The sequence below is a fragment of the Aquarana catesbeiana genome, linkage group LG13, assembly GCF_042186555.1.
Source record: "Aquarana catesbeiana isolate 2022-GZ linkage group LG13, ASM4218655v1, whole genome shotgun sequence".
Taxonomy (NCBI): Eukaryota; Metazoa; Chordata; class Amphibia; order Anura; family Ranidae; genus Aquarana; species Aquarana catesbeiana.
The window spans coordinates 127525367-127551973 of record NC_133336.1 but is presented as its reverse complement, the minus strand read 5'-3'; the positions used below and the strand labels follow the sequence as shown (position 1 = coordinate 127551973).

At 41.4% G+C, this 26607-nt stretch overlaps 1 protein-coding gene across 1 annotated transcript in view; it reads right to left on the bottom strand.

Annotated features, from left to right (window-relative positions):
- The window catches only part of BAHD1 (bromo adjacent homology domain containing 1), a 303162-nt gene that overhangs the window by 198504 nt on the left and 78051 nt on the right, over positions 1 to 26607 (bottom strand). The window lies entirely within an intron of this gene.

Here is a 26607-nt window from a genome sequence, read left to right as displayed (position 1 = left end):
CATTGGTGAAACAGGGGTCATAACGTGAGGTGAGCGGCTAGAGCACACAGGTGAAGAGCACGAGCACTTTGTGGATTTTTTTTCATACCCGGTTGTGGAAAAGTACCTTGAAGGAAATATTCTATTAGGTTCTATTCACACCTAGGCGTTTTTTGGGTGTTTTTCTGCTATAAGCATCAGCTCTAAAAACGCCCAACAAGACAAATCCCATTCATTTCAATGGCCCCTGTTCACGTCTGAGCGTTTTGTCATCTGAAGCAAAATGCCTGAAGCTCAAAAAAGTACAGAAGCTTCTTTTTTGTCAGATTACAAGAATTTTCTGCTTTTTACACTGGTGACCTTTTGACCTGTACAAAATCGCGGCAAAAATCATGTGACTTTCTGCCTGAAAAAAAAAATGCCTAGGTGTGAACAGAGCCTTAAGATTAAAGGACTATCTTTATTGGGTTTCATGAATTTATGGACACTTTGCACTTTATTATTTATTCATAACTAGGCTGATTGCAGTATAATGGACTGCCACTAAATGCATATGATTTGCGTTTTTATATAGGCACTTTATATCACGTTTATCAATTGCATTTATTTTTTTACTTCTTTACACTGTTGCACTTCATTTAAAGAATTTTTTTGTGTTACACAGTTATACACCAAAAAATTGAAGTAGCTCTGCACTGGATTTGGGGTTAAATTTATATTTCTAGTAAATGTAGTGAGTGTTAGCAGCAACTGGATATTTATAAATATTTGATATTCTTTTAATTATTTCTTTATCACTGATTTAAGTTGAGTTGTGCTAATTGAACATAGATGGCGCCTGCGTCAAGTGGCCTACCTCTTGCGTTCTGCAGTGCAGCAGGGCAATGTACCTGAGATAGGGCAAATGAGAAAAGAGTGTGTAAATGATATGAAACACATGTTGTTCTCTCAATCTGCCAACTGTAAGCTCTAGTGAAATCCAATTCAAGGACATAGAGCTGACTGGCTTGCTGGCTAAAAACTCCACCCAGTGTTCTAGTAATACCACCCACAACTAGGTACAGGCCTTAGTCTTATAACTTGGGAAGTGCAGAAGCAGGTTTGCCACATACAAGACAAATGTATAACATTTAGGGGTCCAGTTATAAATAAAAATGTTGTGTGAATGTCTCAAGCATTTACCCATGAATAATTCCTGCAATCTGCTGAATATGTTTATTTCCCCTAAATATCAGCTCCACCCAGTGACCATAATGCAGTATTTTCCTGATTGAGGTAGTTCAGTAAAATACTGCATGATCGCCACTAGATAGAGCTGATGATCATAAGAAATTTTGTGCACACAGGGCTTAAAAACATGACTTTTACAGGCATATGCTGTGTTATTTTCTGCCTGTAAACACAACTTTCCATTAGCTTATGTGTCCATGGACACACAGGTGTTTACAGGCATATTAGAAAAGGAGAGTTTACAGGCAGAAAAAAAAACACATACTGTCACGACTGCCTATTCTTGGCCACATATTCTAACAAATTGCTTGTTTGTAGTCCATGCATTGTGAGGAATGCTTTTTTATTTTGCCTCCTCATTGTCAAGTCAACGTTGTTTGTTTAGTGGACCATATTAATATATACAGTTAGGTCCATATATATTTGGACACAGGCACAATTTTCATACTTTTTACTCTGTATGCCCCCAGAATGAAATTAAAACGAAACCATCCAAATGAATTTGAAATGCAGACTTTCAGCTTTAATTCAAGGGATTGAACATAAATATTGAGTACAAATTCTAGGAACTGCAACCATTTTTATACACAGTCTCCCCATTTTCAGGGGCTCAAATGTAATTGGACAAATGAATATAATCATACATAAAATGTTCATTTTTAACATTTGTTGAGAAACAAATATTACTGGCAAGGACTGCCTGAAGTCTGGAACCCAGGAACATTACCAAACACTGGGTTTCCTCCTTTCTGATGCTTTGCCAGGCTCTAACTGCAGCTGTCTTCAGTTGTTCTTTGTTTGTGGGTCTTTCTGCCTTTAGTTTTGCCTTCAGCAAGTGAAATACATGCTCACTTGGTTTGAGATCAGGTGAGTGACTTGTCCATTGCAGAACATTCCACTTCTTTTCCTTCAAAAGCTCCTGGGTTGCTTTTGCAGTGTGTTTTGGATCATTGTCCATCTGTACTGTGAAGCGCCGTCCAATCAACTTTGTGCATTTGGCTGAATCTGGGCTGACAGTATATCTCTAAACACTGCACAATTCATCTGGCTGCTTCTGTCTTCTGTCACATAATCAATAAACACCAATGATCCAGTGCCACTGAAAGCCATGCGTGCCCATGCCACCATGTTTTACAGATGTATGCTTTGGATCATGAGCCTTCTCCCACACTTTTTTCTTCCCATCATTCTGGTACAGATTAATCGCTTCAGCCCCTGAAGATTTTACCCCCTTCCTGACCAGAGCACTTTTTGCAATCCGGCATTGTGGCGATTTAACTGACAATTGCGCGGTCGTGCAACGTTGCACCCAAACAAATTTGACGTAATTTTTTTCCCACAAATAGAGCTTTCTTTTGGTGGTATTTTATCACCTCTGCGGTTTTTATTTTTTGCGCTATAAACCAAAAAAGAGCGACAATTTTGAAAAAAATGCATTATTTTTTTACTTTTTGCTATAATAAATATCCCCCAAAAATATGTATTCTTCTACATATTTTTGGTAAAAAAAATCGCAATAAGCTTATATTGATTGGTTTGCGCAAAAGTTATCATGTCAACAAAATAGGGGATAGTTTTATGGCATTTTTATTTTAATTTTTTTTTAATAGTAATGGCAGCGATTTGCGATTTTTATCGGGACTGCGACTTTATGGCGGACACATCGGACAATTATGACACATTTTTGGGACCATTGGCATTAATACAGCGATCAATGCTATAGTAAATGCATTGATTACTGTAAAAATGTCACTGGCAGTGAAGGGGTTAACACTAGGGGGCAATCAAGGGGTTAATGTGTTCCCTAGTTTGTGTTCTAACTGAAAGGGGGAGTGGACAGTGCAAGGGAGATGACAGATCGCTGTTCATACTCTGCATGAACAGACGATCTGTCTGTTCTCCCCTCAGAGAACTGGAAACTGTGTGTTTACACACACAGATCCCGGTTCTCCATGTGCCCTGTGCAATCGCAGGAGCCTGGCGGTGATCATGACCGCCGGGCACTCACATCGGCTCGGTGGGCGAGCGCGCGTGCGCCCCCTAGTGGCCACAGGGCAAAGTGGAGTTACGTCGTTTCGCCCAGCCGTGCCATCTGCCGCAGTGCGACTGCGGCGGATGGTCGGCAAGTGGTTAATCTTACTTTCAGAATTAAAAGAAAAATCTTGCGAGCCACAATGATCCAATGCCCTATGAAGAACCAACTAAAATCAAATACCCAGCTGCAAACGCAGATCACGCATTCATGGACGTGCAATAGACATAAAAATAAAAAATTGTGTTGCGCTTAGGTGTGTATTATATGTGTCCGTTTACCATAGTGATACCATATAACATAAATTTGTCTATCTATACTTCTAAAGTGCAATGTGCAAATAATATTAATCTATAATTAACTCTGCATACATGAAAATAAATAAATAAATATATCAAAAAAGTGCAACAAAAACCTATTGATCAATAACTCTCAGTGAGATAAACATGCACTAAAAAACAGTATGTTGCATAATTGTCACATGCAAAACTCAAATATAACCATATGAGTGACAGGTGATATTTTATATCAAATATGACCTTATAAGTGACAGGTGATGTTTGAACAACAATTGTCCTTATTAGTGAAAATTCTCCTACACAACTTCACATAACAGTGTTCCGTAAGAAATTCCAAAAGAAAACTTTGGTGCATAAAGTGTTCAAAGGAGAAATAAATATCCAGTTGTTGAATCAAAGTGCCAAAACCATGCCGTGATGTGCCTCAGTGACCCCCACAGTGGTTGCGCTCACCTTAGAGTGTGTGAGTTAAGGTGAGCGCACTCCTGGTGATTGAGGGCATTTTTGGAGTAGCCCTTGTTCGATCTCCCTTCCTTCTCTATTACATCACTACAGGATGATGGTACCCCCAATTGTCTATTTTGCTAATTTTTTATCCTAATTTCTACTCTAGTCCTGTACCCCTGGGCATCAGCAGTGGTTATATCCTAACCTTGCCTTCCCCTCCAGATACTCCAGGCACGGGCGAATACGCTGTAATATGCCTCCGCCTGTTACCCATTTTGCATACTACCTCTCTTTTGGCCTGGCACGATACCGGCTCCGTTCAGAGTGCCTTGTCTGGCACCCCCATATGTTTACACCAGCACCAGGTATTATTGCCCTTATTATTTTAAACCCCACATTTGCCTCCCTTCCCACTCACCATTACCCCCCTTGGTTTTCCCTTCTTCCCTTCCTTCCCTTCTCCCCTTCCCCCCCCCCCTTTCCCCTTTCCCCCCTCTTCCCCCCCCCCCCCCCTCCCTTCCCCTTTTTCCCCTTCTCCCCTTTCTACCCTTTCCCTAGGTTCCTATTCCTTCTCACCCCACTCCCGTTTTAATTTATCCCTCCTATGCTTTCATTCACCTTCCCTCACCTAATCCAACACTATCCCACCTGCTTACCAGATTCTTTTGTTATTTTCTCACATTCCCATGTACTATTTTCACTTAACTTGTGCATTATGTAATTCACTCCATCACTCTGTACACTTTCACTCAAGTATCAATCCTCCTTACCACTTTTATCACCGGCTCCCTTTGGCAATTATACTTATCCAACTACCTGATCAATTTTATCCTTAATATCCTCGTCATCCTTGCAGATCCCCCGGGTCGCCGTGGGAGATTACCTTGGGTGGAGGTGCCCTGCGCTCGGGGTCTGTTGGGACATGGGTAAGCAGATTTGTCCCCCCCCCCCCCAATTTAATTACATTGTTTAATTTTGATGCTGCAATAATCTTATTATTAATTCTATACTTTTTTTGTGAAATCTCATTGTACCTTTTCTGAATTGTTAGGTTTAGACTGTTTAGTCAGAATTTGCCATCTTCAGATTACCTCCTGACGAAGCGGTTATGTCCGCGAAACTAGTCGAGGAATATTTCTGAGATCAATTGTCCCACTGCAAACTCATGACCCCATTGTTTTGTAAATTTTATTCATTTTTTATTTCGCTGTAATGTATTACCTATGATTTGTCCTTTGCATCAATAAAATCGACTACACTTTTTATATTATTGGTATATTCTCTATATTGTTTTGTGTACTGTACCACAATAGTCCAATACGCCCCCATCTTCTTGGTCGCCTGACTGGGGATCAGGCTCCCAATTTTGCTTTTTTGCTAATTCCTAGTGGCAATACCTCTTGACCCAATTGTCCAATTACTTTTGGTCTCTAGAAAAAGTTGGGATGCTATTCCTAAGAGCTGTAATTCCTAAACCCTTCCTCTAATTTGGATGTACATACCTTCAAATTTAACCTGAGAGTGTGCACTTTCAGCCCATATCCATTATATAACTATATCTTGAATATGTTTTGATAAATACCTAAAAAAATCTAGAATTGTGCCTGTGTCCAAATACATATGGATCTAGCTGTAATTTCATTCCCTGAAGGCCATTAGCTATTAAACCACAGCACTTGCATTTTGACATGGTGCGCTCCAAAAGATGCTTTTAGCACTTCCCCTTACCACCTCCTACTCTGCCTCAATTTTAGGCTCGCCAACTTTGGAAAGTTACCAGGTATGGGGATCTCTGACAACAGTTTTGTCGTGGTGACACACAGTACATACTGGCACTGATGTACAAAGAAAAGATAAGAGTACAAACAGAAAATGTCCAAAACAATTGGCAGTGGCATCTATCCTGCCACAGCCTGTGCTATGTAAAAGATACCCAAAAATGTGTTGGAGGCTTGTTGTTAGGCAAGGACAGGTACTGTTGTAGTAGAGACAGATAATCGTGCCATTCCACTACTGAGCCAGGAATATGGAGGGGTATTTACAGGACCACTACTGAGTCTTAAATTGGAGGGTTTGATATTTCCAAGGACTCTACATGGATGAGGTGGAGATGGGGGACAATTAAAATTTCTAGGTACGATTGACAGGTGCACCAAGGATGGGAGACTGAAATTTCCAGGTACATTGAGCAGCTGAGCCAGAGAGACTGAGTGAGAAAATATAGAAGAGAAAAAGGTTGGGGAAAATAGTGCATAGGTCTTTTTCCCCAACTCGTATTTACTTTTATGTATTTTTATCATTTAAACTTTTAATAAACAAGAGCATTTGTGCTATCCTCATAACTATTCAGATTGTTTATAGATAAATCTTTTTTAAAGCTGAAGTTTAGTTAAAAAAACATTTTTTTTTCTACTGCTTTAGTTACATTGCTTAACTGTAAAGAGGTATGCTCCATGTCGTGCAGGGTGATGGATTCTGTAAAAATATTCACTTGAGGGCTGCCCTGTCCTCTTCCTGCTGATGAACTTCTGGTACTGTGGGGGTTAACAGCTTTGGGTCTGCACTAAAGATGATCCTTCAGTACATACACCCACTTGCCCTGTCCTCCATTGAGAAAAGTTCTTTCATTGATTACACTGACTGCAACACTGTAGGGGTTATTTACGAAAGGCAAATTCACTTTGCATAACATTTTGCATTTGCAAAATTGCGGTAATATTGCACTCTCAAGTCGCGGCAGTGTGAAAGGGGCCTCAGTGTAGAAAAAAAAGTTTAGCAAATTAAAGTAATATATACCTTATTTATTTAAAATGTAATAGCAATACAGTTAAGTGTAAAAAAAAAAAGTTAAAGTAATATATATAATAAATAAAACACACACAAAAAGCCTTACCTACCCCCCTTTGGGTATTGAAGTTTGTTGCCATTTCACTGGCGCATGCAGTTTTTAATCTTGACCTGTTTGGTATCTATTTACTCAATCCTAAAAAATCGACTAATAGAAAGTGATACTGGGGGTTATTTACTAAAGGTAAATCCGCTTTGCACTACAATTGCAAACTACAAGTGCAAAGTGCACTTGAAATTGCACTGAAGTGCACTTGGAAGTGCAGTCGCTGTAGATCTGAGGGGAGCATGCAAGGAAAATAAAAAACAGCATTTTTGCTTGCACATGATTGGATGATAAAACCAGCAGAGCTTACCCTCATTTCAGAGCTTCCCCTCAGATCTACAGCGACTGCACTACCAAGTGCACTTGTAGTGAAAAGTGGAGTTGCATTTAGTAAATTAACCCCTATCTGTGTTATCCGGTTACTAATCAGACTCTCCCCCATTCACAGATTGTGTTACAAGGAATGTAATCAGAAGTTTTCTAAGGGGGGGAGATATCAGGAGGAGGCTTCTTCTGTAGGAACACCTTTGGTGCAACTGAGTCCGGAGACCCAAAGCTGTTAACCCCCACAGTGCCAGAAGTTCATCAGCAGAAAGAGGACAGGGCAGCCATCAAGTGAAAATTTTTACAGAATGCAGCATTCTGCATATTATTGGACATACTTCATTACAGGTAAGTAATGTAACTAAAAGTTGTAGCGAAAAAAATATTTTTTAGCTAAAATTCAGCTTTACCATTAATATCACAGTCACTGACTATCATATAAAACTATTCTACAATACTGAATGGTGCACAGAACAAGCAAATGATGAATATTGGTATTCTTTAATTAAACACACAGGAATAGCAACCAAATATAAAATATGAAGCATAAATTAAATAGCAGATAATAATTTTAATATAAAGCCTAATTCCCATCATGTATTTTGGTTTGTTAACCGAGAAGACCTTTAAATATCTACTGAAACCATTCTATAGTTGGCAATGTATAAGGCCACAGTAGGAATGTTCCATTTACTTACCATTGTATGTAACATTTGCACAGGGGAAGGCCCCTGAGAATAACAATAAAGTGACAAAAGTAAAGCTGATTCTCTCCAAAGACATTTTACAGAATACATATATTATTAAAACCTCATATAACAGCTAAATTATTACTGAGATTGGATAATGTCTGTTATAAATGAGGCGTATATGCTTTGTCTGCATTTAAAAGACTAGTAGGATCACCTGAACTGTGTTCATTAATACAAAATTCTCTCTGAATACTTCCACCTGATGCCGCCACTGATTGCCCATTATTGCAGAAGGCATAATGATAGCAGTATTATTATTATACAGGAAAGGTTTATTTGAATGCAAAGCACTATGAAATGCACTTGCTTCTATCACTTATGTAGTTTTCCTCATCATGAAAATGCATGTTGAGTAAAGTGCCCAAAAAACTTTTCTTTCCACCTCAGTTTTTACTTCGTTTTGCATTTCCATATACAGTATCTCACAAAAGTGAGTACACCCCACACATGTTTGGAAATATTTTATTATATCTTTTCATGTGACAACACTAAAGAAATTACACTTTGCTACATTGTAAAGTAGTGAGTGTACAACTTGTATAACAGCGTAAATTTTCTGTCCCCTCAAAATAACTCAACACACAGCCATTAATGTCTAAAACGCTGGCAACAAAAGTGAGTACACCCCTAAGTGAAAATGTCCAAATTGGGCCCAATTAGCCATTTTCCCTCCCCGGTGTCATGTGACTCGTTAGTGTCTCAGGTGTGAACGGGGAGCAGGTGTGTTAAATTTGATGTTATGGCTCTCACTTTCTCATACTGGTCACTGGAAGTTCAACATGACACCTCATGGCAAAGAACTCTCTGATGATCTAAAAAAAAGAATTGTTGCTCTACATGAAGATGGCCTAGGATATAAGAAGATTGCCAAGACCCTGACACTAAGCTGCAGCACGGTGGCCAAGACCATACAGCGGTTTAACAGGACAGGCTCCACTCAGAACAGGCCTCGCCATGATCGACCAAAGAAGTTGAGTGCATGTGCTCAGCGTCATATCCTGAGGTTGTCTTTGGGAAATAGATGTATGAGTGCTGCCAGCATTGCTGCAGAGGTTGAAGGGGTGGGGGGTCAGCCTGCCAGTGCTCAGACCATACGCCACACACTGCATCAAATTGGTCTGCATGGCTGTTGTCCCAGAAGGAAACCTCTTCTAAAGATGATGCACAAGAAAGCCCGCAAACAGTTTGCTGAAGACAAGCAGACTAAGGACATGGATTACTGGAACCATGTCCTGTGGTCTGATGAGACCAAGATAAACTTATTTGGTTCAAATGGTGTCAAGCATGTGTGGCGGCAACCAGGTGAGGAGTCCAAAGACAAGTGTGTCTTGCCTACAGTCAAGCATGGTGGTGGGAGTGTCATGGTCTGGGGCTGCATGAGTGCTGCCGGCACTGGGGAGCTACAGTTCATTGAGGGAACCATGAATGCCAACATGTACCATGACATACTGAAACAGAGCATGATCCCCCACCCTTCAGAGACTGGGCCGCAAGGCAGTATTCCAATATGATACTGACCCCAAACACACCTCCAAGATGACCACTGCCTTGCTAAAGAAGCTGAGGGTAAAGGTGATGGACTGGTCAAGCATGTCTCCAGACCTAAACCCTATTGAGCATCTGTGGGGCATTCTCAAACTGAAGGTGGAGGAGAGCAAGGTCTCTAACATCCACCAGCTCTGTGATGTTGTCATGGAGGAGTGGAAGAGGACTCCGGTGGCAACCTGTGAAGCTCTGGTGAACTCCATGTCCAAGAGGGTTAAGGCAGTGCTGCAAAATAATGGTGGCCGCACAAAATATTGACACTTTGGGACCAATTTGGACATTTTCACTTAGGGGTGTACTCACTTTTGTTGCCAGTGGTTTAGATATAAATGGCTGTGTTTTGTGTTATTTTGAGGGGACAGCAAATTCACACTGTTATACAAGCTGTATAACAACAATTCTTTTTTTTTAGATCATCAGAAAGTTCTTTGCCATGAGGTGTCATGTTGAACTTCCAGTGACCAGTATGAGAGAGTGAGAGCCATAACACCAAATTTAACACACCTGCTCCCCATTCACACCTGAGACCTTGTAACACTAACAAGTCACATGACACTGGGGAGGGAAAATGTCTAATTGGGCCCAATTTGGACATTTTCACTTAGGGGTATACTCACTTTTGTTGCCAGCGTTTTAGACATTAATGGCTGTGTGCTGAGTTTTTTTGAGGGGACCCAAAAATTCACACTGTTATACAAGCTGTACACTCACTATTTTACATTGTACCAAAGTGTAATTTCTTCAGTGTTGTCACATGAAAAGATATAATAAAATATTTACAAAAATGTGAGGGGTGTATTCACTTTTGTATGATACTGTATGTGCTTTTACACATATTAAAATGTAACTAATCCTAAAAAAAAAAAAATCACTAGTAGGTAGCCTATTTTATTTGGCAGAAGAGACTTTGCAAGTCTCTTCCACCAAAAACCATCTTTTTACATGTTTATACACAGTGCTATGTACACTTACGGTCCACTCCCACTGTCTGCAAGGTGCAAAGAATAAAGATAATGTAACTTCAGGGCACATGCACCGCAGGTACATCCTCATTGACCACCCAAAGGTCTTAGTGCCGGTTCACACTGCTGCGCTGCGAATTTGTTCTGTTTTTTTGTCCTGTGTGAAGTGCGATTTTACCGCGAATTTACCGCGATTTTAACGCGATTTTACCGCAAATTTCAGGAGTTGGTCATAGCTGCGATTGATGTTCTAGCCAATGGAATCATAATGGAAAAAGAAAAAAGGTGTTAACTTCCTGTGTATTTCCTGGTTTTTGTGGAGAGTAGTGTGGTGGAATTCGCACATATCTGAACCAACAATGCGATTCCAGAACGATTTACATTGATGTCTATGGAGGCTAAATTTGCAACGCAACGCAGTAAACTCGCACAAGACCCTTTTTTTAATCGCATCGCATTCGTAGGGGAATTGCAACGCATGTATGTGAACGACGGTCATTGAAAACAATGACTTTATGGATGACATGCGAATTTAGAATGTTTTTGACGCATCAAATTCGTCATGAACTCGCATCAGTGTGAACCGGCACTTAGAGGGAAAAACAGACCAAGGTGAAATGGCATTGAAGATGGTGATGGCGGCACACAGATTTGACTACAGTGGGTATGAATCAGTCAGTGCTGGTGGAGAGCAGCCTATTAAGTACGTCTGTCATAATGTAGAGTTATTAAAATCACAAAGTTAGTCTTCTGCGCTCGAGTGGTAGGTCTGGGGATGTATAGTACAGATAACTTTCTATGCCAACAGCCTTGCTGCCCTCAGCAGGATAATTGGTATCCTTAGAACTGTAAAATAATAGCAAGAGAGGGGCGCACAGACTTAGCACATTACCAAAAAAATGAAGAACCGGTATTACGGGAGGACTCAGCAGCATAAAAGCCACTGACGCCTTTTGAGTGAGAACCCTTTTCTGCAGAGCCAAAATTATAAACTCTATTCATCATCCATGCCTCTCAGGGTCACCCCCATGCTTCCAGGGGTCAGGGGTACATTTTATTAATTCTATGATAATGGCTGAGAATATTTTTGCTGTTGTTTTTAGAGGAGGGATGTTAAAAAAAAAAAAAAAAGATTTTCCCTTGGTATCAAATACGTTGGACATGCCACTGCAATGAAAATTAATGCTGGAATGCTACTTGTGCGAATAAGGCCTGGTACACACCTATGCAGGTTGCAGTTTGCATATTCCAGGTGCATTTCACGTTTTTTAATACACGTTTTTGATCCATTGACTTCTATGGAACCAAAAACCAGAAAAAAAGTCCCTGCCCCTTTCCATAAAATGCACAGATGTGAACATGACCCATAGAAAATCATGTTAAATGGACTTTAGTGTGTTTCTGCTAAACTGAAAATGCACTAAAAAATGCATATGTGTGTGAACCAGGCCTAACGAGACTCATGACAGAATAAAGACAGGTTATGAGTCTAATTTAAATATAAGATAAGGAAGAATGTGTAGCAACCACACAAATTTGCTGACGTGATTAAACTACTAACCACTCAAAGTATACTAGGTATGTCCATACTGAAGTATGCAGAAAGTTTTAAAAAAATATACATTTCGACAAATATTGAAAGGTTTTGGGGAGTTTCCAATAGTCAAATAGTCAATTCTTTTTCGATATAGGACTGGAGACAAGTTAATAACATCTGCTTTTAGGTCCATTCACATTTCGCATAGCGGTAATGCGCATTCCCACTCCCAATCTTTTTAAGTGATTAGCAAGCATTTCCACGTGTTGCGCATAGGGCAGATAATTCACTTGAATGGGCTATGCGTGTGTGTTACGGCAAAGAAGCTCAAGGATCAAGTTTTGGCCCCGTGCCAGGTATGTTTTAACATGCACGTTGCTCTCAACCTCTTGCCTTCCGTAGTTGATGGTAGATCTAAAGTGACCAATAATCTGTGGGCCTTAACTAAAATGTAAACTGGGGTAAATAAAGTGCACCTGTGTTCACTTTTAAAACATCTATTCAAGTGCCCTGGGAGTTGAATAAAAAAGCATCATCTTCACTCGATGTACACTAAGACACATATTTCCCCTTACGTTTTGACCATGTGTTGCTGTGACAGCAAGTGGAAAATTAGAACTATTTAGCATAGTCACAGACAGAAATAAAAATGTTATAAAAGAATGTAATTTCTCCCCACTTTACTTGAAACTAAAACAAGATTTGCCTGAAGTTGAGGTTTAGGGCCTATGTGTGCAAACGTTTTGGCGCATTGTTGCTCATTGTGGTGGCAGCCATTAATTTTCAATTCATTTTTAATGGGCCCTCAGCATGTATAAGAACATGTGGTAAAACGCACAGTAAATTGGTGGGAAGCCAACCTTAAACCCCGCTAAAACCATGAATTTTGTACTTAAAATGTTCATTTCTATGGAATCTTTTTTGACTAGCTTTTTATATACATGAAATGGTAAAAAGGATTACAACCATAATCATAAAAAAAAAACAAGGATCTCAAAATGCATCCAGTTGAATTACTCACTGTACACTTTGAAATATACTGTATATACTCGAGTATAAGCCGACCCAAATATAAGCCGAGGCACCTAATTTTACCACAAAAAACTTGGAAAACCTATTGACTCGAGTATAAGCCTAGGGTGAGAAATGCGCAGCTACTGTAAGTGGAAAAGAGGGTCAACAATGCCCATTTGCAGCCTCACTGTGCCCATTTGCAGCCATAGGTCCCTCAAACTTCAAACTCGGTAGTTAAGGGTTCCTAGATGCCCCCTAGCTGCAGCCAAAATTTGGGGTCTCTGGACCCAAAGGGTCCCAAAATGACATTGCTGCAGATGGACACCATTGACTGGATTTGGGGCCCCGTATCTCGGGGCCACTTGGTGCTAGGAACCCCAAATTTAGTGTGCAAACCCAGTGGAACTAGCACTACAACATATCCAAAGCTGGGGTTCCTAGCTCCAAGTGGCCCAGAGATACCCCAAAGTCGGTTCGGAAAATATCATTGTCTGTTGCAGAAAAGTGCTTGACTCGAGTATAAGCCGAGGGGGGCATTTTCAGCACAAAAAAATGTGCTGAAAAACTCGGCTTATACTCGAGTATATATGGTATATTATATTATGATAACAAAAAATTGCAAACGAAAAGGAAAAATGCTGTGACTGATCATAAAGGCACAAATTAGTCTGGACTGTAAAATGTGAAAAGATGTTATCTACAGGAGAGCCAAAATATGTATATATCAGTGACACAAATAGCACCCCCCTAATACCTAATCCAACATCAGAATAGAACACAGTTTTTAGATACTGTATATTGCATATCCTTTTATTTATTTTCTACTTCCTGGTAAATCCAGACTGAACTACTTCAGCAAGCTGCTGACATTGAGGCGGTTCAAAGTACAGATCCCTCTGACATCTGCATACTATGGAGAGCTTCCTCATGTATCACAATTAGAGGCATCCAGTGTCACTTTCTCTATTCATGAACACATACATACTGTATATTTTATCCTTTCCCGTCTACCTAATGCAAGATAAATATACGGATGTTAGAGTGACCAAACTGAATGATTTAATTATACATTATGGATGCGCAAATAAATATTTTAATACCTTCACCATTGTGAGAAAGACAGGAGCTGCAGTTCTGTCTGTAGCATGGAAAGTGTCAGTCTGCTGATCCGCATATGGGAGGTTTGCGTTGGGTATATGAGATGCAATGGGTGTTCCTGGTGTATTTGGGCCCATGGGTTATAATGTCTGGTAAAATGCACATGGATAGGTGTAAGTATGCATAGCTCCCAACTTTCCCTGTTTGGGAGGGACCGTCCCTGATTTGAAGCAATGTCCCTCTGTCCCTCATTCCTCCTCATTTGTCCCTCATTTTGGTCTGATCTATATAGTTGTATATAAAATGCACTTGTTATCTTTCAAAAAGTGTTTCCCAGTGCTAAACCTTTCATCCAATTTCTAAATTGCTGCATTTGTACATTTTAAAAGCCAATATAAAGGAAGAGTAGTGGTAAAAAAAAGTCCTTGTGATTTAATTAACCTTTTTTTTAGGTTAATTCTCCTTTAAGGGGGTGTGGCAGAGGGCGTGTCCTATGCCTACATACATTTGTTAGTAGGTATCTCTCATTCCCATCTCAAAATGTTGGGAGGTATGAGTATGTATTGAGGTGAATGGTGCACAGTGCAACTATGTCCATGGTGTGAAGTGGTGAAGGTATTGGGGTGCATGCTGCAGTCTTCGCAGTGTATTTGGGGTACATGCCACATTGTGCTAAGTGTAATGAGGTGCATGATGTGCATTGTTGATTGTATTTGAGGTGCATGCTGGTGAGTGCGTGGGCTGCATGGTGTAGTGGACTGTGTGCATTGTGGTGTATGGTGAGTATCCTGGGGATGTATGACAATGTAAGGCGTCCTGCCTGATTTTGACACGACCGGTCTGCATGACCTCACTTCATAAATGGACTGAAAGTCCCCTCATCCATAGCATGAAAGAGTCATGCTAAGGCAAGTATTATTTTATACTAAACCAACTGTGTCTGCCTTCTAGAAGAAGTATGAGAGTAGAGTGATGGGAGAGCAGCAAACATCCATTTAATCTCTATTCCACTGAATGAACCAGGAATGGCAAGCATTGGGGGTTATTGTGACCTACCTACACTGACCTACATACACTGATGGTAGTGACCTACCTACACTGACCTACATACACTGACCTACCTACACTGACCTACCTACACTGACCTACATACACTGATGGTAGTGACCTATCTACACTGACCTACATACACTGACCTAACTACACTGACGGTAGTGACCTACCTACACTGACCTACATACACTGACCTACCTACACTGACATTTACATACAGTGACCTACCTGACCCACATACACTGACATTTACATACACTGCCTGACCTACCTCAGCTGTGGTGTGCGGTGTAACAGCAGCCAGGCAGTCAGAGGAGGAGGAGGAGGACCCAAGGGGGAGAGCGGCCCGCGCAGAGCGAGGATGTGGCGCGCATTGTAATTCCCGCCTTCTGGAGCCTGCAGCGCCTATGATGGACATCACACGTCCCGCGGTCCCAGCATTGGATCAGAGGGACGTCCATCATAGGCGTTGCAGGCTCCAGAAGGCAGGACCTACTATGGCACTCGGCCAAACTCGGCGGCGCTCGGGATCAGATCGGTCCCGGCGCTCGCCGCTTGGGGCTTTCAATTGTGAGCTGCATGCCTGAGGCTCGGGGCTTTTTGGGGGCACATTCGGGGCTTCAGCCACGTCTAGCCACCCCCTCCCAACGCCCCTGGTTGCTGTAGATCCGAGGGGGACATGCAAGGAAAATAAAAAACAGCATTTTAGCTTGCACATGATTGGATGATAAAATCAGCAGAGCTTCCCCTCATTTCAGATCTACCCCTTAGATTTACAGCGACTGCACTTCCAAGTGCACTTGCAGTGCAAAGTGGATTTGCCTTTCGTAAATAACCCCCATTGTGTCACTCCAGGTTCAGAGCTGTCACTCCCTGGCTGCTACGGCCAGGGAATCAGCTGATCAAGAGCAATTGATAGTCCCCTACATGATAGCAATATGGTTAAGGCCCCTTTCACAATTGTGTGACTTTTCCTGCAACCATCGGACATCAGAGTCACATTACAAGTCGTACCCCATGATTCCCAATGATAACCATTCAAATCTGTGCAACCTCAAGTTGCACGACTTCAAAGTAGTCCCTTGTACTACTTTGGTCCGACTTCAATGCGAGTTGCGGTCCATAGACCTCAAGTTTACTCAGGCATTCCTTGAAATAGCATCACAATCGCATCAAAATTGTGGTAATATTGCACGACTCTAAAGTCGCGGCAGTGTGAAAGGGGCCTCGGTGTAGAAAAAAAAGTTTAGCAAATTAAAGTAATATATACTTTATTTATTTAAAATGTAATAGCAATACAGTTAAGTGTAAAAAAAAGTTAAAGTAACATATAATAAATAAAACACACACAAAAAGCCTTACTTACCCCCCTTTGGTTATTGAAGTTTGTTGCCATTTCACTGGCGCGTGCAATTTTTAATCTTGACCTGTTTGGTATCTATTTACTCAATCCCAAAAAATCGACTAAATAAGAAGTACTACTGGGGGTTATTTACTAAAGGCAAATCCACTTTGCACTACAAGTGCAAACTACAAGTGCAAAGTGCACTTGAAATTGCACTGAAGTGCACGTGGAAGTGCAGTCGCTGTGGATCCGAAGGGAGCATGCAAGGAAAATAAAAACAGCATTTTACCTTGCACATGATTGGATAATAAAATCAGTAGAGCTTACCCTCATTTCAGATCTACCCCTTAGATTTACAGTGACTGCACTTCAGTGCAATTTCAAGTGCACTTTGCACTTGTAGTGCAAAGTGGATTTGCCTTTGGTAAATAACCCCCACTGTGTCACATTTTCACAAAAAGAACAAAAAAGAGAATTATTCGCAGTGTTTATAACAGGAGTCTCCAAACTTTTCAAACAAAGGGCCAGTTTACTGTCCTACAGACTTTAGGAGGGCTGGATTGAGGCCAGCAGGGGTAGAAAATGGCATGGCATCAAGTGAGAATAAATATAGACTCAGGGTTGGTGGTCAGTAGGAGGAGGAGTAGTGCCCCTATTAGTAGGAGGAAAAATATCCCATCATTGGTATCAGTGGAAGAAATAGTGCCCCGTTGTTGGTGTCAGCGGTAGGAATAGTGCCTCATATCATTGGGAGGAATAATCCCCCAAGGGCCGGATAAAGTCTAGCAAAAGGCCGCATCTGGCCCTCAGGCCGCAGTTTGGAGACCCCCTGGTCTATAACAAAAAAAGTAATAGTGGGAAATGTGTGTATGTAAATGTAAAATATTAGCAACATAATTGCCTTGCAAAATCTAGTAACTAACAGGATGAAGGCTGGGTCAGGTCTCTGGTGAATAACAGGACTTCAAGGGGATTTATATGCAATGACTTTAGGGTGAATTTACTTTCAAAATGACTGCACTTACACCTCACATATATTTGATAGAGGCTCTCCAGTCTGTTAAGCCATACCACCTAGTATTGGGGTCCCACTGGGCCCCATTTTGTCTAAAACTGACGATAGATCCAGGTCACAAGAGTTGGTACTTTTTATGAAGGGGCATTATGCTTAATCCACAGCACAAGCATCTTCTGTTCAGAAGAAAAGCCATGGACGTTAAAATGTAACTGAAATCTGAAAGCTGTGCCCAAAAAATACAGGCAGAAGTCAAAGGGCTATTTGCCAGTATTGCCTGTGGTCTTCCTGCAGCTGAGCTTTCCCGAATACTGCATTAAAATGCCTTTACTACACTGTTTTTCTGTGTGGAAGTGGCTTTGTTGGTGGATGTGGGGCTTTGCTTCCTTATTTCAGAGCCTCCAGCAAGGAGAACATTGAGCAGCAGACTAGTGACACTGCCAAATTTCACTACAAATCCCCTTTAAATAGGAGTCAGAGGCAGCAGTGCCTTGTATCTCACACTATAGATATACAACTCTGAGGTTCAAGGTACACGGGTGCCTAGGCACATTCATATAGCAGGGATTGCACTGCTATGTTTCAAGAGGAATTTAAGACAAAAGGTGCGTTTTTTCAGGGCACTGCTTAGACACAACATATTTAGATGTCACCTATAACATCTCAAACCTCAAGTTCTACTCTGAGAACTACTTTCAATCTAATGTCCTAGGACAATAATATTTTGCAACAGAAGAAGTGAGGTGCAGCAGCCCCCTTCAAGACTAGAAAAGCATACTCAAAGAGGCGCTGGAACTTTTAGACTTGCAAGTGTAGCCCAATGAAGGAAACCCTAAAACAAGCTGAACAGCTCTGGTGAGGCAGCTCCCACATGGCACCCAACAGTAACTCAAACCATAGGAATACAGAAAGAAGTGCCAGACCAAATCGGATAAACAAAAAGAGTCCAAAATAATTGTTGATAAAGAAAAAGTATTTTAAAAACAAACAATGCTTTTCGGGGGCAAAACTACTCCGCCTTTATTAGGGCCCAACACAGGAGAAAACGTGGGTGGAGAAACCAGTGTCTTCAGAGACTACTCTATATAGGCCCTATATTAAACTCTCCTCATGGTGGAAGAACTTGACAGTAGTTGCTATGCAGTAATGGAGCCTTCAGAATTAGTTCTGTTTCAAGTTCTGCACATGTTGCCATGCCTTTTAGTTCTCTGGCACCAGACCATACAGACCATAACTATAATAAACTATATACATTTACTATTTTTAACACTAAAATTGTAACACTAACATTATAACAATCCAAAGTATTAATTTCTTGAAAATGCTACCTTTTAGCAGTCACTCAGACTGCTATAATAACATATCAATCTCAGCTTTATCACAAATTATAAGGAAATAATTAATGTAAATTTCAGTTTCTTGGGAAACCTTTGCTGATTTCTGCCCTTGAGAAAAATTGGCTTAGAAAATTAGCAGTTATTAGTGAAAAAAATGTAAAAAAGTCAGAAACTATGGTGTGACTCCAAGGCTGCAGTCACAACAAAACACTTACATTGGTCAGCTTGGATGGCTGGAGTTTAATCTGTTTTCCTTGAAGGTGTGTACACGTAACATTAAATTAACCTTTAAAATGGATTTAAGATTTGACAGAAAAACATATTGACAGAACAGAGCCCAAACCCCTCAGGTAAAAAATGTACACAAGAGATAATCTATAAAATAAGCAAACACTAGAAAAAAAAGGTAATCTAGATAATTAGAGTGTTTATTTTGTAATAGAGAAGGAGGTGTCATGACATGGATTCTCCATGCTTGGCCCAGATCTGGGTTTGCCTGCTATGTGTCTCCTAAGATCATGTTTACACAACCTGTGTGTTGTCAGGGAATTCCTCAGACACATTAGAGAGATTAGGTCAGTGCTCCCTTCAGGCTGGAATAACCTTAACTGTTTCCCTAATGCTTCCCATCCCTCCTAACAGAAGTATCATACGCCTGAAAATCTCTACAGAAGCAAAACTAGGAATGTGCTTTATATAATCCTTCCACGGGTTAGATATGAATCTGTCAGCGTCATCACAACAGTGTCATATAAAAATTGGTGTCTTGTTCTAGATGCGGCTCAAGAATCAAACACACTCTACTTTATATAAATTTCAGTCCTCCAATGTTTAATCTACTGCCTGTCTGCAGCAGTTGGAAGATGTATAGGAACAAGGCAGCTTGTGGCAGGTTTCATTTTCTCATCAAATGACGGCATCTATTTAAAAAAAAAAAAAACATTTGTATAGCAATTCACCAAGTGAAAGTGTACTTCTGTGTGAATGGGGCAAAACACAAAGGTTATTAGGCTATTTTCTGTGCTGATCAAATGTTTTTCATTGATTTGAAACAAAATATACTGCATTTGGCCACTAGGAGTCATATACTGTATGCTTCCTATGATACCTAGCTCCATCTAGTGGCCAAATGTGGTAATTTCTGTTTTAAATCAATTATAAACAATCAGCACAGGAAATGGCCCAATAACATTCATTTTTTGTTCCATAATGTTACAGGAGGGCACAATTATTGGAGCCCACCTACATGGGACTGCCTCTGCTTTTCCCCCCAGGGGTTAGCTGATTAGAATAGGTAGATTTCATATTAATCAAGGGAGGTTTGGCCCTTCCTGCTCACCTGGGGCAGGTGGGAAGGGGCCAATGAAAATGGAAGGAACTCTGTGGAAGCAGTGGGGCTCATTATAGGGTTTGCTGACAGGCTGGAAGGCTGGTTGAAGGAAAGATTACCACCACCCCCCCCTCCCGTCGCGTGCACGTTATGTGGTATATCACCTTACATATAAGGGGGACTGTTATGTTAAATTTAATGGATCAGGTTTTGCTTCAGTCATCAAGGCTAAGCAATTTTGAAAAGGATAATTTGATTTGAGTTAGAATTATAATATGATTATGAAAATTATTATTTTATTTGTAAACCAATAAAGGTGCCGCGGCCAATTTATGCCAATATTTGAGTGTCATGTTTATTATTATGGGGGGGGGGGGGTGGAGTTGGTTATACACAAACTGACAAACTGTGAGCAAATGACCATCAGGCAGTAAACTAGTTAACTCCTATGGGCTTCCAAAGATCTAAATTGATCATTATTGCTAGAAGAACAACATGCTAGGTAATCATTGCAATCGATCGGTTATCATTCTCTTTTCCTCTCTTCACTGATTGCATGCTGCATCCAAACTTCGGCTGAGTCGGGAGGAAAAGCCATAGCAAGGCAGGCAGATGGCCATGGTTGTCAGCTCTTAGTTTACTCAGAACTGATGATAATTCATGAGTTTTGTATAGTTCTCAAGTACTTGGGTGATTAGAGCCATCAGCTTTCACCCACAAATGATGTATAGGCTTTATGTGAACAGACAGTAGATATACCTATACTCTCAGCATTAGAATGTTTCTAAAACTGATACAATATTTAGTCATAAAACCCTAAAATGTGAGATGTCAGACTAAATGAAACAAAGATCAATTATCTTCATCCAATGCCTCACAATTTAAAGCTTTGGTGATGCATTATAAGACCATTGGGGTTGTTCTATAATCTATCACACTAAAATAGAACTTTTCCAGTACAAAAGGGACCTTTACTGCTCTTGGTTGCATTTGAATAGGAATGAGCCAGTGGTTCAGGCCAAATCTAAGTGCAGATTGAACTTTGGCTGTTTGGGCATTTGGATGAAGTGGAAGATTCCACTAATCCTGTGCATCCTGACCTGGTGTCACCCAAATGCGGGACCCCACCGTTAACGGGGTATCACAAGTGCCTGAGGCCGAGAGAAGGTTTCCCCACTTTGCGGTCATAGGTGATTTGCTGTACCAAGTCACAAAGTCTGGGATGAGGTGGTCGACTGGTTATTGGTCCCCCAACCTTTTAGGCACATGTTACTCGACTTGGCCCATAATGATACATTGGGAAGTCACCTGGAGGCCAAGAATACAAAGCCACGGATAACAGACCGGTTCTACTGGCCAGGATTTACTGCTGAGGTAAAAAGTTATTGTGGTTTCTATCTAATGCCACGTACACACGGGCGGACTTGTCGACCGGACTGGTCTGACGGACTTTCCGACGGACTTTCGATGGACTTTTGACGGACTTCGACGGACTTTTGTACGAACGGACTTGCCTACACACGATCACACCAAAGTCCGACGGATTCGTACATGATGATGTATGACCAGACTAAAATAAGGAAGTTGATAGCCAGTAGCCAATAGCTGCCCTAGCGTGGGTTTACGTCCGTCGGACTAGCTTTCAGACGAGCGGATTTTTCGACCTGACTCGAGTCCGTCGGACAAATTTGAAACATGTTCCAAATCTAAAGTCTGTCAGATTTTTGATTGAAAAAGTCAGCTGGATTCGGTCCGTTGAACCAGTCCGGTCGAAAAGTCCGCCCCATTTCACATTGGTAAAATTGTCTCCGGGTCACCAGTATATCCTTGTGGCACTCAGTTGCGCGACAAGGTATCCAGAGGCAGCCCCCCTAAAGTAGACCTATTCAAAAGCGATTGCCAGAGAATGATTTAATTTTTTGTCTTCTCAAGAACTGGGTTCCCTATCGAAATTCTGACAGAACAAGGTTGAAGATGATGGCAGGATCTTGATTGGATAGACTGATAGCAGCCATTGGCTCTTGCTGCTGTCAATCAAATCCAATGACGCACCGCCGGTTATATGATGCGGGGAGGAGCTACCAGCACCGCTTGGGGGACCGAGAGGAGGATGATCGGGGCCACTCTGTGCAAAGCCAACTGCACAGTGGAGGTAAGTATGACATGTTTGTTATTTAGAAAAAAAACCCTCAAAGCTTTACAATCACTTTAAACTCTATGCTCAAAAGGGTGATACGAAGGGGTGGAAAATATTGGGACTGCCTACTTCCAGCTCCTATGTTTGCCATCACACAGGTACATCAAGCGTCTACTGTGTTTTCTCTGTTTGAGTTTGTGTATGGGCAAAGACTATGGAGGCTGCTGGACCCGGTAGAAGAAACCTGACAAAGCAAATCTCCACATAAGACAGAGGCGGAGCATACAATGAGGGTGAGAATAGGTAAACTGTTACCTGTGGTAAAGAAGCATTTGCAAACGAGTCACATGACACCGGGGAGGGAGAATGGCTAATGGGGCCCAATTTGGACATTTTCACTTAGGGGTGTACCCATTTTTGTTCTCAGCAGTTTAGACATTAAAGGCTGTGTGTTGAGTTATTTTGAGGGGACAGCAAATTTACACTGTTATACAAGCTGTACACTCACTACTTTACATTGTAGCAAAGTGTAATTTCTTCAGTGTTGTCACATGAAAATATATTAAAAAAAATATTTACAAAAATGTGAGGGGTGTACTCACTTTTGTGACAGACTGTATGTACAGAACACCTGGGTTGTGTCCTGGACAGCAGACATATTTTGCAACTATTTGGGTCATGGCCCCTTAAAGGAGGAAGGGGGGGAAGTGGGGGTGGCATGGCGATTGCAGTTTGGGTACCCAGGGGTTCTCACCAATGGCAAGTCCCTGTTTGGGACCCGGAATTCGGGGGTTCGGAGGGAAATTTGGGTGAGAAAGAACATTGAAACCCTGATTACAAGGCTTTGGTCCTGAAAGGGTTAACCCTTGTGCGTCAGAGTCCAGAAAAGAAAGAGAAAACAGCCATCAGCTGTCTGTTAGATGGAGTAAAGCAGAACACAGCTGAGTGATCAATGTAGGCTAGCTTGTGACTGACACACGGTTTCTGAACTATGGAGACCTCCAACTTGGGACCCCTCAGGCTGATGGGAGCATTCAAAAGCCCCGTTAAGGCATGAGTGTGACTAGTAGTGAGCCGACCCCTTTATTGTACCAACAATTGATAGACTATTTGTGTTTGCTTAGGATAAGCTGTTTTTCTGTTTGGCTGCTTTTATAAACTAAAAAAAAACTGTTTGCTTTGACCAATGTACTTGGTTGATAATATCAGGCTCCTCCAGGTTACAACATTTAGAATAGAATATCATTTTTTACAATTTGTTTTGCATTGGTAAATGTTTCCCAGGGCAGTGCCCACCCCATGCGATTTTTTTTTTTACAACCCCTTGCCAATTAGCCCAGAAAATCAGAAAATATAAGTTTTACATTTTTTGGATTTGGCTCCCCATTGATTTCATTAGGATTTGGAATCCAAACTTCCTTGAAGTTCGCCAAACCCTACTCGAATCAAAGCCAGGGCAGTTCAGTTAATCACTACTTACAAATAATAAAAGTTTATGTGACTCTTCATAACTATAATTAATCCATTTAAATACTCAAAACATTAAAGCTTTTGTTACCCCACCACTTCATATTCCTGATATGTGCCTGTTGTACCATGTACTTGTATGAGAAAGTATCCTGTTCTCTTTGTATGCTTCCTTTATGTGAAATCCCTGGTGTTCCTGCTAGTCCTTCTGCTTTCTTATTAAAAACTGACCACACTAAGCAGGAGAACACAGTTCTCGTGCTATGCTGGGAACTCCGTGTACTCTTCTCCAATGATCAGACTTATCCTGACACTCCCCCACTGCACAGCCATTCACTGGGAAGCTCAGTGTACTCCTGCTTCTCCTCCCCCAGTTCTTATGCAGCAGAAAACGGGAATGTGATCACTTATAAAAAAGGAAAAAAAAAAGGTATTTATAATGTTTTTTTTTTTATCTATACAAAATACTTTTGCTTTTCATTTCTATTTTAAACTAAATGGATTGTTTAAATCACTTCAAGGCTCCATTCACATGTAGGCATTTTGAATCGTGATTCTGCCCACGATTTCAAAACGCACTGTTAAAATGTTAAATCGCACACCAACGTGTTCAGGTGCCATCCATTTGAAAGGCACCTAAAAAACGATTCCGCCACAATTGCTGTGCGACAATTTATTGCATGACATGTGTCTCTCAAAAGAATATCCGGAACTTTGACGACACGCATCGCACGATTTGGTTATCATGATTTGTGGTGCGACAATCGCAGCTGAATCGCAATATGTTTTTAGGTGCCATTGAAATAAATGACAACGGAACAAGCTAATGTGTGATTTTACATGTTAACAGCGCATTTTGAAGTTGCGGGCAGAATTGCACTGATTTCACCCGCAATTGAAAACACCTATGTGTAAACGGAGCCTTATGAGCCTCCAGAATGAAAACATGATAGTTGCACGTTTTTATGTCACACAATATTAACACTGTCTGTCAAATAGTTTTTATAGTTTTAGTAGAAAATAGGATATGGTGCGAGGGTCCTCTTTACAGGAGCATTAGGGGTCTCTTGGACCCCTAATGCTTCCTCTGTCCCTCTGCATTCCCTTCAACCAGATCAAATACAGAATATACAGAATACATTTTTTTCCCTCCAAACACGCATGTAAGTGTGTGCGTGTGGGGGGTGGGCACAGTTTTGGGGTTATAGATGTGATCACTTCTATATGCCAGAAAACGGCTCAGTATGACATAAACAAACTCACAGCTTCTAAAAGAAGATTCACAAGTTGGCATAAAATCATAACAAGAAGTGAAAAGACACTGTACAGTGCCTTGAAAAAGTATTCACACCCCTTGAAATCTTCCACATTTTGTCATGTCACATCCAAAAATGTGGAAAATGTATTTTATTGGGATTTGATGTGATAGAACAACATAAATTGGCATGTAATTGTGAAGTGGAAGGAAAATGATAAATGGAGCTCTCACAGAGCACTGTTCAATCCATCATCTGAAAATGGAAAGAGTATGGCACAACTGCAAACCTACCAAGACATGGCCGTCCACCTAAACTGATAGGCCAGGCAAGGAGAACATTGATCAGAGAAGCAGGCAAGAGGGCAATGGTAACTCTGGAGGAGCTGCAGAGATCCACAGCTAAGGTGAGAATCTATCCACAGGACCACTATTAGTCATGCACTCCATAAATCTGGCCTTAAAGTGGTTGTAAACCCTTACAGACCACTCTTTGGTACAGGTAAGCCTATAATAAGGCTTACCTGTAGCTACCCAGGATATCTCCTAAACCTGCACGGTTTAGGAGATATCCCCTGTATTTGCATGTGCCGACGTCATTGGCACATGCACACTGAAGCATTGGCAGTACATGCCGTTGCTTCAGTTAGACTGTGCCGTTACCGGCGGCTCCCGTACACATGCCCGGGAGTGAGTCGTTGCGGCTCCGGCCAATCACAGTGCTGGAGCCTGCGATACCCGGAAGTAACTCCGGGAGTGATGTCACCGGCCGGAGCGTTGAACTAGGAGCGCTGCGGGGGCTTCGATCTAAGGTAAGTATTACATAAAGAGCTAGTATGCTGTGCATACTAGCTCATTATGCCTTTGTCTTGGAGGTTTTAGTTTTTATATTTTTTTTTCTAAGTGGGTTTACAACCACTTTATTGGAAGAGTGGCAAGAAGAAAGCCATTGTTGAAAGAAAGCCATAAGAAGTCCTGTTTGCAGTTTGCGAGAAGCCATGTGGGGGACACAGTAAACATGTGGAAGAAAGTGCTCTGGTCAGATGGGACCAAAATTGAACTTTTTGGCCTAAAAGCAAAACGATATGTGTGGCGGAAGACTAACACTGCACATGACCCTGAACACACCATCCCCACCGTGAAACATGGTGGTGGCAGCAGCATGTTGTGGGGATGTTTTTTTTCAGCAGGGACAGGGAAGCTGGTCTGTAAGAGAAATCCAGTTAACTAGCGCACATTTGCGCGCATGTGTGTGCACATTAGCGTGTGCACAAAAAGAAGTTTGAATTTGCGCAGGCGCGTGCGCGAGCACTGGTGCCAAACGGCCTATTTAAACCAAGCTTTGACATGAACACATTGCTGAGTGGTCTTTCAGCTTGTTCCTGTTTGCTTGTGCCCTGATCTGCTTCCTACCTACCTGTGTTTGACCCGGCTTGATCTCAGGCCTCCTCTGGACCTCTGCCTGCCTACCTGTGACCTTGGCCTGTGTTTGACTCTGCTCTTGTCTCATGCTCCTGTACCTTGCTGCCCAATTGTGTACCGACCCCGGTTTGCAT